At 42.6% G+C, this 7,947-nt stretch overlaps 1 non-coding gene across 1 annotated transcript; it reads left to right on the top strand.

Moving 5' to 3' along the window:
- The first annotated feature begins 5,245 nt into the window (after nucleotides 1–5,245).
- Nucleotides 5,246–5,439, top strand: LOC123465064. Its single transcript, XR_006640129.1, has one exon. It is a non-coding gene; the product is annotated as a U2 spliceosomal RNA (small nuclear RNA).
- The last annotated feature ends 2,508 nt before the right edge of the window (nucleotides 5,440–7,947 follow it).

Genomic DNA, 7,947 nt, shown 5'->3' with positions numbered 1-7,947 from the left:
AAGGACAGGTCTGGTGCTGGCTGTGGGATGCGGTAGATGATCCTCATGTTAGCAGCCAACCGGAAAATGCATTTTAAAAGATGTGCTAATGCTGAGTCGAATCACTGGAAAGATATGGTAAATCAAATTAGGAAAATATCAATAGTAGAAATTAGATAGTAGGTGCATAGACATGTTGGGCGAGTTTTTCGACGTTTCTGTCCGTTTAACATTTTTGTCATAAACTGTTGTGTATGAAAGTTCTGGGGCAATAACCACATCGCCTCTTAATAATTTGTTGTAACAAATTTCCACCACTCACTTGGCTGGATAAATCAGCAAGTTTTGTAAACACCAAGTCATGGGGATGCATGTGGCAAGGTTTTGGAACAGAAGATTAAATTTAGAACGTTGCATACTGCCCTGTTTAGGGGTGGAGGATATTGATGTCTGCAACTGACTCCGAAGTGTATCCAAAACATCAGCTGAATGGACGGCGAGATGGCTGCACTCCTAGAGTCAAATGAGAGGGGAGTGCTGTTGTGGGTGTTTTAATTTAGCTGATATTGGCGTTAAGTCATAGAGAGAGGAGAAGAAAGTCTACCAGCCTGCCATGGTGATTAAGGAGTCAGGAACACAGACCCAGGTTTTCACCTTGACCTTCCTATCTGTTTATGTGAGCACATGTCTTAAAATTTATGTGTGTATGTACAAATGTGTTTGGTCTCCTTTATTAAAGTAGAAATATATAAGTATCCATATATATATGTATCTACATTTTGCACATATGTTCTGTTTCCCCTCCTTAAATGAAACTTTCTATTTCTGCGTTCTGCACCTTGGATCTTAACCATACATTTCCGGTAATGGTCCTCATTCTTTTGAATGCCTGCATGTATTGCTCTGTGTGGATGGAACCCCACTTAGGCTATCATGTCTCAATTCATGTAGGTTGCTTCCAGTCTTTGGCTATGAGAAATATGCCACATGGATGTCATTCACACAAGGGAAAATCTAAGACAGGGTCCTCTTTTAGGGTCAAATGGTGTGCACATTCCAAAATTGTGATGATTTCAGCCTAATTATACTCACTATGGGTTGCAGCGTGGCTCAGATGATAAAGAATCTGCCTGGAGACCAAGGCGGGAGACCAAGGTTCAATCCCTGGGTCTGGAAAATCCCCTGGAGAAGGGAAAGGCTACCCACTCCAGTATTCTTCTCTGTAGAATTCCATGGATAAAGAAGCCTGGAGGGCTATAGTGTCTGGGGTCTCAAAGAGTGGGACACAGCTGAACAACTAACACATACATGGGTTGCAGCATTAATGGATGGACACATCCATCAGTGATGTGTGAGAGCAGGCAAGATTTTCAATTGGTTGCCCAAGAGATCCTGGTACATAGAAAAGTTTGAGAGCTGTGACTTTTGGGGCCTGAGGAAAATGATTCTCTTTGAACCTCATAGTATTTATTTTTATCCAAGTCAACAAAAAACCAGTTAGAGCCACCAGAAACAAAGAATAGAAACTTTACTGGGAAACTCCAAGAAGACAGATGCCTCCGGACTACTTGGACCTCAGACCAGGATTGCTATGGGGGTATTTGTGTCCTAGTCTTATCTCAGTGGTACCCAGGCATGTCTGCTGCGGTTCAGACCTGAGCCTCATCACTTCTTTGTCCATGTGATGGTAAAGCCACTCACTTCTCTCCTGTTTTCAAGTCTTCAAGTCAGATTGAGCTGACAATCTCTTAGTTCTGTTTCCTAATTCTCAGAGGAGGAACTGTGGTCCAGCTCAGGTAAAACATTCCTTCCTGGTTCCATCAGCAGTTGTCTAGATGACAACTCATATTCTCCCAACACAATTATTGATCACGTGCTGCTGCATCCATATGGTTGAGGGATCTGTTTCGAGGAAGAGGGACAGCTGGATAGACATTGCAGTTAGCACTGTGCTTCACATTTATTTTCTCCATATTACCTGACAAAGCTGCAAAATAGGATAATTACAGGTTTTCCTGAGAGTACTTGGCATAGAGGTTGACATACAGTAAATATTCAAATTTGAGAGCAATTATTCATCAGACCTCAGAGAACTTTTTGATTAAAATAGTATAATCAACACTTGTATACAATTGCCTCATGAACATAGAATATTCCAGTTATCTATTATTGAACAAAAAGCTACTCCCAAAGTCTAGTGGTTAAAAAAAAACAAACAAAAAACAAGCATTTGTTTTGCTCATGACTTTGCAATTTGAGTGGAAGATGGTTGGACTGAATAGTCTCAGCTCTACACACTACTGGCTGTCACAAATCAGTCAGGGCTGGAGAATCCATTTCCAAGAGGCTCACTCAGCCTATATGGGTGGAACATGGTCTTGGCTCTTGATTGGGAGCTCTACAAGGCTTGTTGGCTGCAGGTATCTCTTCTAGAGTTTATTGAGCTTCCTCAGAGTATGGTGGTCTTGTGGTAGATTGGTCTATGATAAGGTGGTTGGCTTCCTCCAGAGTGAGTGTTCCAAGTTGCAAGGCTTCTTACCATGAAGTCCTAGAAGTCTCATTATTTCTACCATATTTATGGATCAAGCCAATCAATAAGGCTAGCTTATATTCAAGAGAAGGAGACTTTAATTCCATCACTCAACGGGAGGAGTAGCAACGAATTTTCAGTCATTCCTTATCTATCCCACATGGACCAAGAAGTGATGTGAGTGCTAGGCTATAGTCTTTCTGCATTTGGGCACTTATTTAAGTCAGTGCATTTTGAAACCTTCCTATCTTCCATGCACGGATGTAAAAATTGGTCCCTGCCTTAGGCAACTGGGGAGTAATTGGGGAGACAAAGCATACCTACTTGAAAAGATCTTTTGTTGCACACGCTATCAGTTCAGTTCAGTTCAGTTGCTCAGTCTTGTCTGACTCTTCGCGACCTCATAGACTGCAGCATGCCAGGCTTCTCTGTCCATCACCAACTCCCAGAGCTTGCACAAACTCATGTCCATCAAGTCCGTGATGCCATCCAACCATCTCATCCTCTGTCGTCCCCCTCTCCTCCTGCCTTCAATCTTTCTCAGCATCAGGGTCTTTTCTAATGAGTCACTTCTCGCATCAGGTGGCCAAAGTACTGGAGTTTCAGCTTCAGCATCAGTCCTTCCAATGAATATTCAGGAATGATTTCCTTTAGGATGGACTGGTTGGATCTCCTTGCAGTCCAAGGGTCTTCTCCAACATCACAGTTCAAAAGCATCAATTCTTCAGTGCTCAGCTTTCTTTATAGTCTAACTCTCACATCCATACATGACTACTGGAAAAACCATAGCTTTGACTAGATGGACCTTTGTTGGAAAAGTAATGTCTCTGCTTTTTAATATGCTGTCTAGGTTGATCATAGCTTTTCTTCCAAGGAGCAAGCGTCTTTTAATTTCATGGCTGCAGTCACCATTTGCAGTGATTTTGGAGCCCAGAAAATAAAGTCTCTGTTTCCATTGTTTCCCCATCTATTTGCCATGAAGTGATGGGACCAGATGCCATGATCTTCATTTTTTGAATGCTGAGTTTTAAGCCAACTTTGCCAACAAAGGTCTGTCTAGTCAAAGTTGTGGTTTTTCCAGTGGTCATGCATGGATGTGAGAGTTGGACTATAAAGAAAGCTGAGCACTGAAGAATCGATGCTTTTGAACTGTGGTGTTGGAGAAGACCCTTGGACTGCAAGGAGATCCAACCAATCCATCCTAAAGGAAATCATTCCTGAATATTAATTGGAAGGACTGATGCTGAAGTTGAAACTCCAATCCTTTGGCCACCTGATTCAAAGAACTGACTCATTAGAAAAGACCCTGATGTTGGGAAAGATTGAAGGTGGGAGGAGAAGAGGACAACAGAGGATGAGATGGTTGGATGGCATCACCTATTCAATGGACATGAGTTTGAACAAGCTTCAGGAGTTGGTGATAGACAGGGAAGCCTGGCATGCTGCAGTCCATGGGGTCACAAATAGTTGGACATGACTGAGCAACTGAACTGAATTGAACTCAGATCTTTTTCTGGAATTCTCTTCCTTTTTTAATGATCCAATGGATGTTGGCAATTTGATCTCTGGTTCCTCTGCCTTTTCTAAATCCAGCTTGAACATCTGGAAGTTCACGGTTCACATACTGTTGAAGCCTTGCTTGGAGAATTTTGAGCATTACTTTACTGGTGTGTGTTCAGTTCAGTTCAGTTGCTCAGTAGTGTCCAACTCTTTGTGACCCCATGAATCACAGCACGCCAGGCCTCCCGGTCCATTACCAACTCCTGGAATCCACCCAAACCCATGTCCATCGAGTCAGTGATGCCATCCAACCATCTCATCCTCTGTCATCCCCTTCTCCTCCTGCCTTCAATCTTTCCCAGCATCAGGGTCTTTTTTAATGAGTCAGTTCTTTGCATCAGGTGGCCAAAGTATTGGAGTTTCAGCTTCAGCATCAGTCCTTCCAATGAATATTCAGGACTGATTTCCTTTAGGATAGACTGGTTGGATCTCTTTGCTGTCCACGGGACTCTCAAGAGTCTTCTCCAGCATGACAGTTCAAAAGCATCAGTTCTTTGGTGCTCAGCTTTCTTTATAGCCCAACTCACATCCATAAATGACAACTGGAAAAACCAAAGTTTTGACTAGATGGACCTTTGTTGGTGTGTGAGATGACTGCAAGTGTGCAGTAGTCTGAATATTCTTTGGCATTGTCTTTCTTTTGAATTGGAATGAAAACTGACCTTTTCCAGTCCTGTGGCCATTGTTGAGTTTTCCAAATTTGCTGGCATATTGACTGCAGCACTTTAACAACATCATCTTTTAGGATTCGAAATAGCTCCACTGGAATTCCATCACCTCCCCTAACTTTGTTCATAGCGATGCTTCCTAAGGCCGATTTGGCTTCGCATTCCAGGATGTCTGGCTCTAGGTGCACCAGAAGTGCAGAGCCAGAAGGCAGAGATTCTCAGCGTCAGAGTACATTCAGAAAGTCCAGAGCAGGTCTGTTAAAAATATGAGTTCCTGGATCCCACAGCTGAAATTTTCCTTCTGTAGATATGGGGAATGGGTCCATGCCGCTTCATTGAACAGATTATTTATCTTTTTGAAAAGGTCATGTATGTTTAGCGTGAAGATTCATCAGGAGCAGAAAATATAAAATGAAAAGTAAGCTTCCCTCTTACCTGTGTCCCTGATCCTCACTAGTGAGCTCCCATTTCCAGAACATACATGTATGTTTTTAAAAAAGTAGATATGATCGCTTCTCGGCCTTTTGGCTAAGATCAAGTGTAAAAAGTAGATATGAGCATATGCAAGCCTGTGTCTATAAAACATTTGTGTGCATAACCAATGTATATAAATAGGTTTGGTCTTCTTTGTGAGAGTAGATATATGTGTCCATGTGTATATATCTGTATCTGCACATAAATACATGCACATATACTCTATTTCCCTCCTAAAATGGCAACATTCTATTTCTGTAGTTCCCTACCTTGGATCTTTCATGTAACCATACACTTCTGGGAACGTCCCTTTCTCTTGAATGCCTGTACCATACTGCCCTGTGTGGATGGATCACTTATGCTATTATGCCACAGGCAAAGTAGGTTGCTTCCAGTCGTTGACTATGAGAAAAATTGCCACATGGATGTCATTCACACATGGGCAAGTATTCCTAAGACAGGGTCCTCTTTCAGGGTCAAATATATGTGCATATTAAAATTGTGATCGTTTTGGATTAATTGCACTCTACCTATAGCTTGTAGCATTAATGGACACTTCCATCAGTGATGTTGGGAGAGTAAACAAGATTTTATTTTTTTGATTGACATATAATTGATTTACAATGTTGTGTTAGTTTCAGGTATACAGCAATGTGATTTCAGTTATACATACATCTGTATCTAATTTTTTTTCTCTTTCTTTTCAGATTCTTGTCCCTTATAGGTTATTACAAAATATTGAGTAGAGCTCCCTGTGTTCTACAGTAGGACCTTGTTGGTTATCTCTTTATAAATAGCAGTGTGTATATGTCAGTAAGATTTTTAACCAGATGCCTGGGAGATCCTGAGGCATAGAAAAGTTTGAGAGCTGTGATGCTTAGGACAAAGTACTGCTATCAGCTTCTGAAAGTCATAGCCGAGGAAAAGTAGAGAAGGCTGCTTCGCAGGTAGGTGGTGAAAAAAGAGAGGTCATAGGCTAGCACAGTTGAGTAGGGAGGGCCAGCTCAGTGAGATAACATGTGATCCAAGAAAAACATTTCTGTTCACTTTCCCAGGACCGGGGCTTCAGCGTGGGCGTGAGGCGGGGTTACCCAGGGATTCGCCCACCTGTCGGGACATCCCTCTCTCTAAGTGGAGCAGCCAGGGCCACAGTGCCCTTTGAATGCTTGGATCGTTCCAGCCACCGAGCTGCTTCAGGGTCACCAGAACAAAAACAAGGGTTCATAGCGGTTTCAACTGCTTGCCAGGGACAGACCCGGGCTTTGTTCAAAGTCACGGGTGGCACATCCCAGGGGGATGTGACTACTGCTCTTTTAGATTAAAAAAGATGTCTTTTATTTTCAGATGAAATGCTGTGATATCTGGACTTGGCTTCAAAATAACCCATGGGGTTGATGGAATGAGAAGGGGTAGAGATAACATGAGGTTGAACTTCAGCTGCTGATCACTGATGCTGTATGATACAGACAAGGACTCATTATATTCCTATATATATACACACATACACACTTACATACATATGGACTTCCCAGGTGACACAGTGGTAAAGAATCTGCATGCCAATGCATGAGACACAGGAGATACGGTTTCAATTCCTGGGTCAGGAAGATCCCCTGGAGTTGGAAATGGCAACCCACTTCAGTATTCTTGCCTGTAAAATTCCATGGACAGAGGAGCCTGGCAGGCAACAGTCCATGGGGTCACAAAAGAGTCAGACACGACTGAGCATGTTTGTGTGTGTGTATATATATATATATATATATAATTTCATATATATATAAAATAAAATATTTCAATCAACATTTCTGGTTAAGAGACAGAGATGACAAAATGCACTTGGATGCCTTCATCTAGTTCATGAAAACATTTCGGCAGCAGCTGCAAATTTAAAGGACCCACATCCAACAGAGTTGAAAGCTCCTTTTCCATGCCATGGGTCCCCCTCAATTTCCAGAATCCTTCCCACTCTTTCATCTCCTAAAGACAAAAAATTGAAAAAACTCTCCTGACAGTCTCCAGATCTCTTGAATTGGCTATAAAATATTTCAAGGTCTCAGAGTAATTTAATGCCCTATGAAAGTAAAATAAATTGTGTACAAATAATTCAATAAGCTCAGGGAAGTGGGGAAAAAAAAAACATTAAGCATGTCACAGATGGCACCTCCAGGCAGTTTATCAAAGCAAGTTTCATAATTTAACAAAATCATCTTGGCATCACACACAAAAGCCCTCCTGTTTGATCCCTTAATAACACTGCTTAGCACTTTCTGGGGAACTGGCTTCTAGCGCGGGCGCTGTTTCCAAGCATTAGCTAATCAATCATCAAAAGATATTTTCCACGCAGGCAGGCAGGACTCGGAATGCTCACTTGATCCCCACGGAAGCGGCCATGGAGGCTAAGAGGATTTTTCAAGGTCACATATGGGGCATAGGTCACAGCTGGGGTTGCAGCTAATGAGTTTCTGGTTTCTTCCGTGCTCCCGACAGCGCCTCAGTGCCTCTCCTCCTCTTCCGCATTCCACATGTGGCCCCTCCAGCAGGTCCCTGGATTGCTGGCTGGAAGCCTTCTCCAGCCTAGGGTTGGGGTCTTGGCTCAACTGATTCTTCATCTGGGACACCTGCCTGCCCATCGTGACAGATGGGTGGAGTCATCCTGATCTCCCCTGCCCAGGATCTATCGGGAAGTGAACTGTGTGTATTTTCTCCAGAGAACAGAAAGATTTGCTTTTGGCAAAA

The sequence above is a fragment of the Bubalus bubalis genome, chromosome 17 (assembly GCF_019923935.1).
Source record: "Bubalus bubalis isolate 160015118507 breed Murrah chromosome 17, NDDB_SH_1, whole genome shotgun sequence".
In the NCBI taxonomy this organism is placed as follows: Eukaryota; Metazoa; Chordata; class Mammalia; order Artiodactyla; family Bovidae; genus Bubalus; species Bubalus bubalis.
This window is presented reverse-complemented; position numbering and strand designations above follow the sequence as displayed.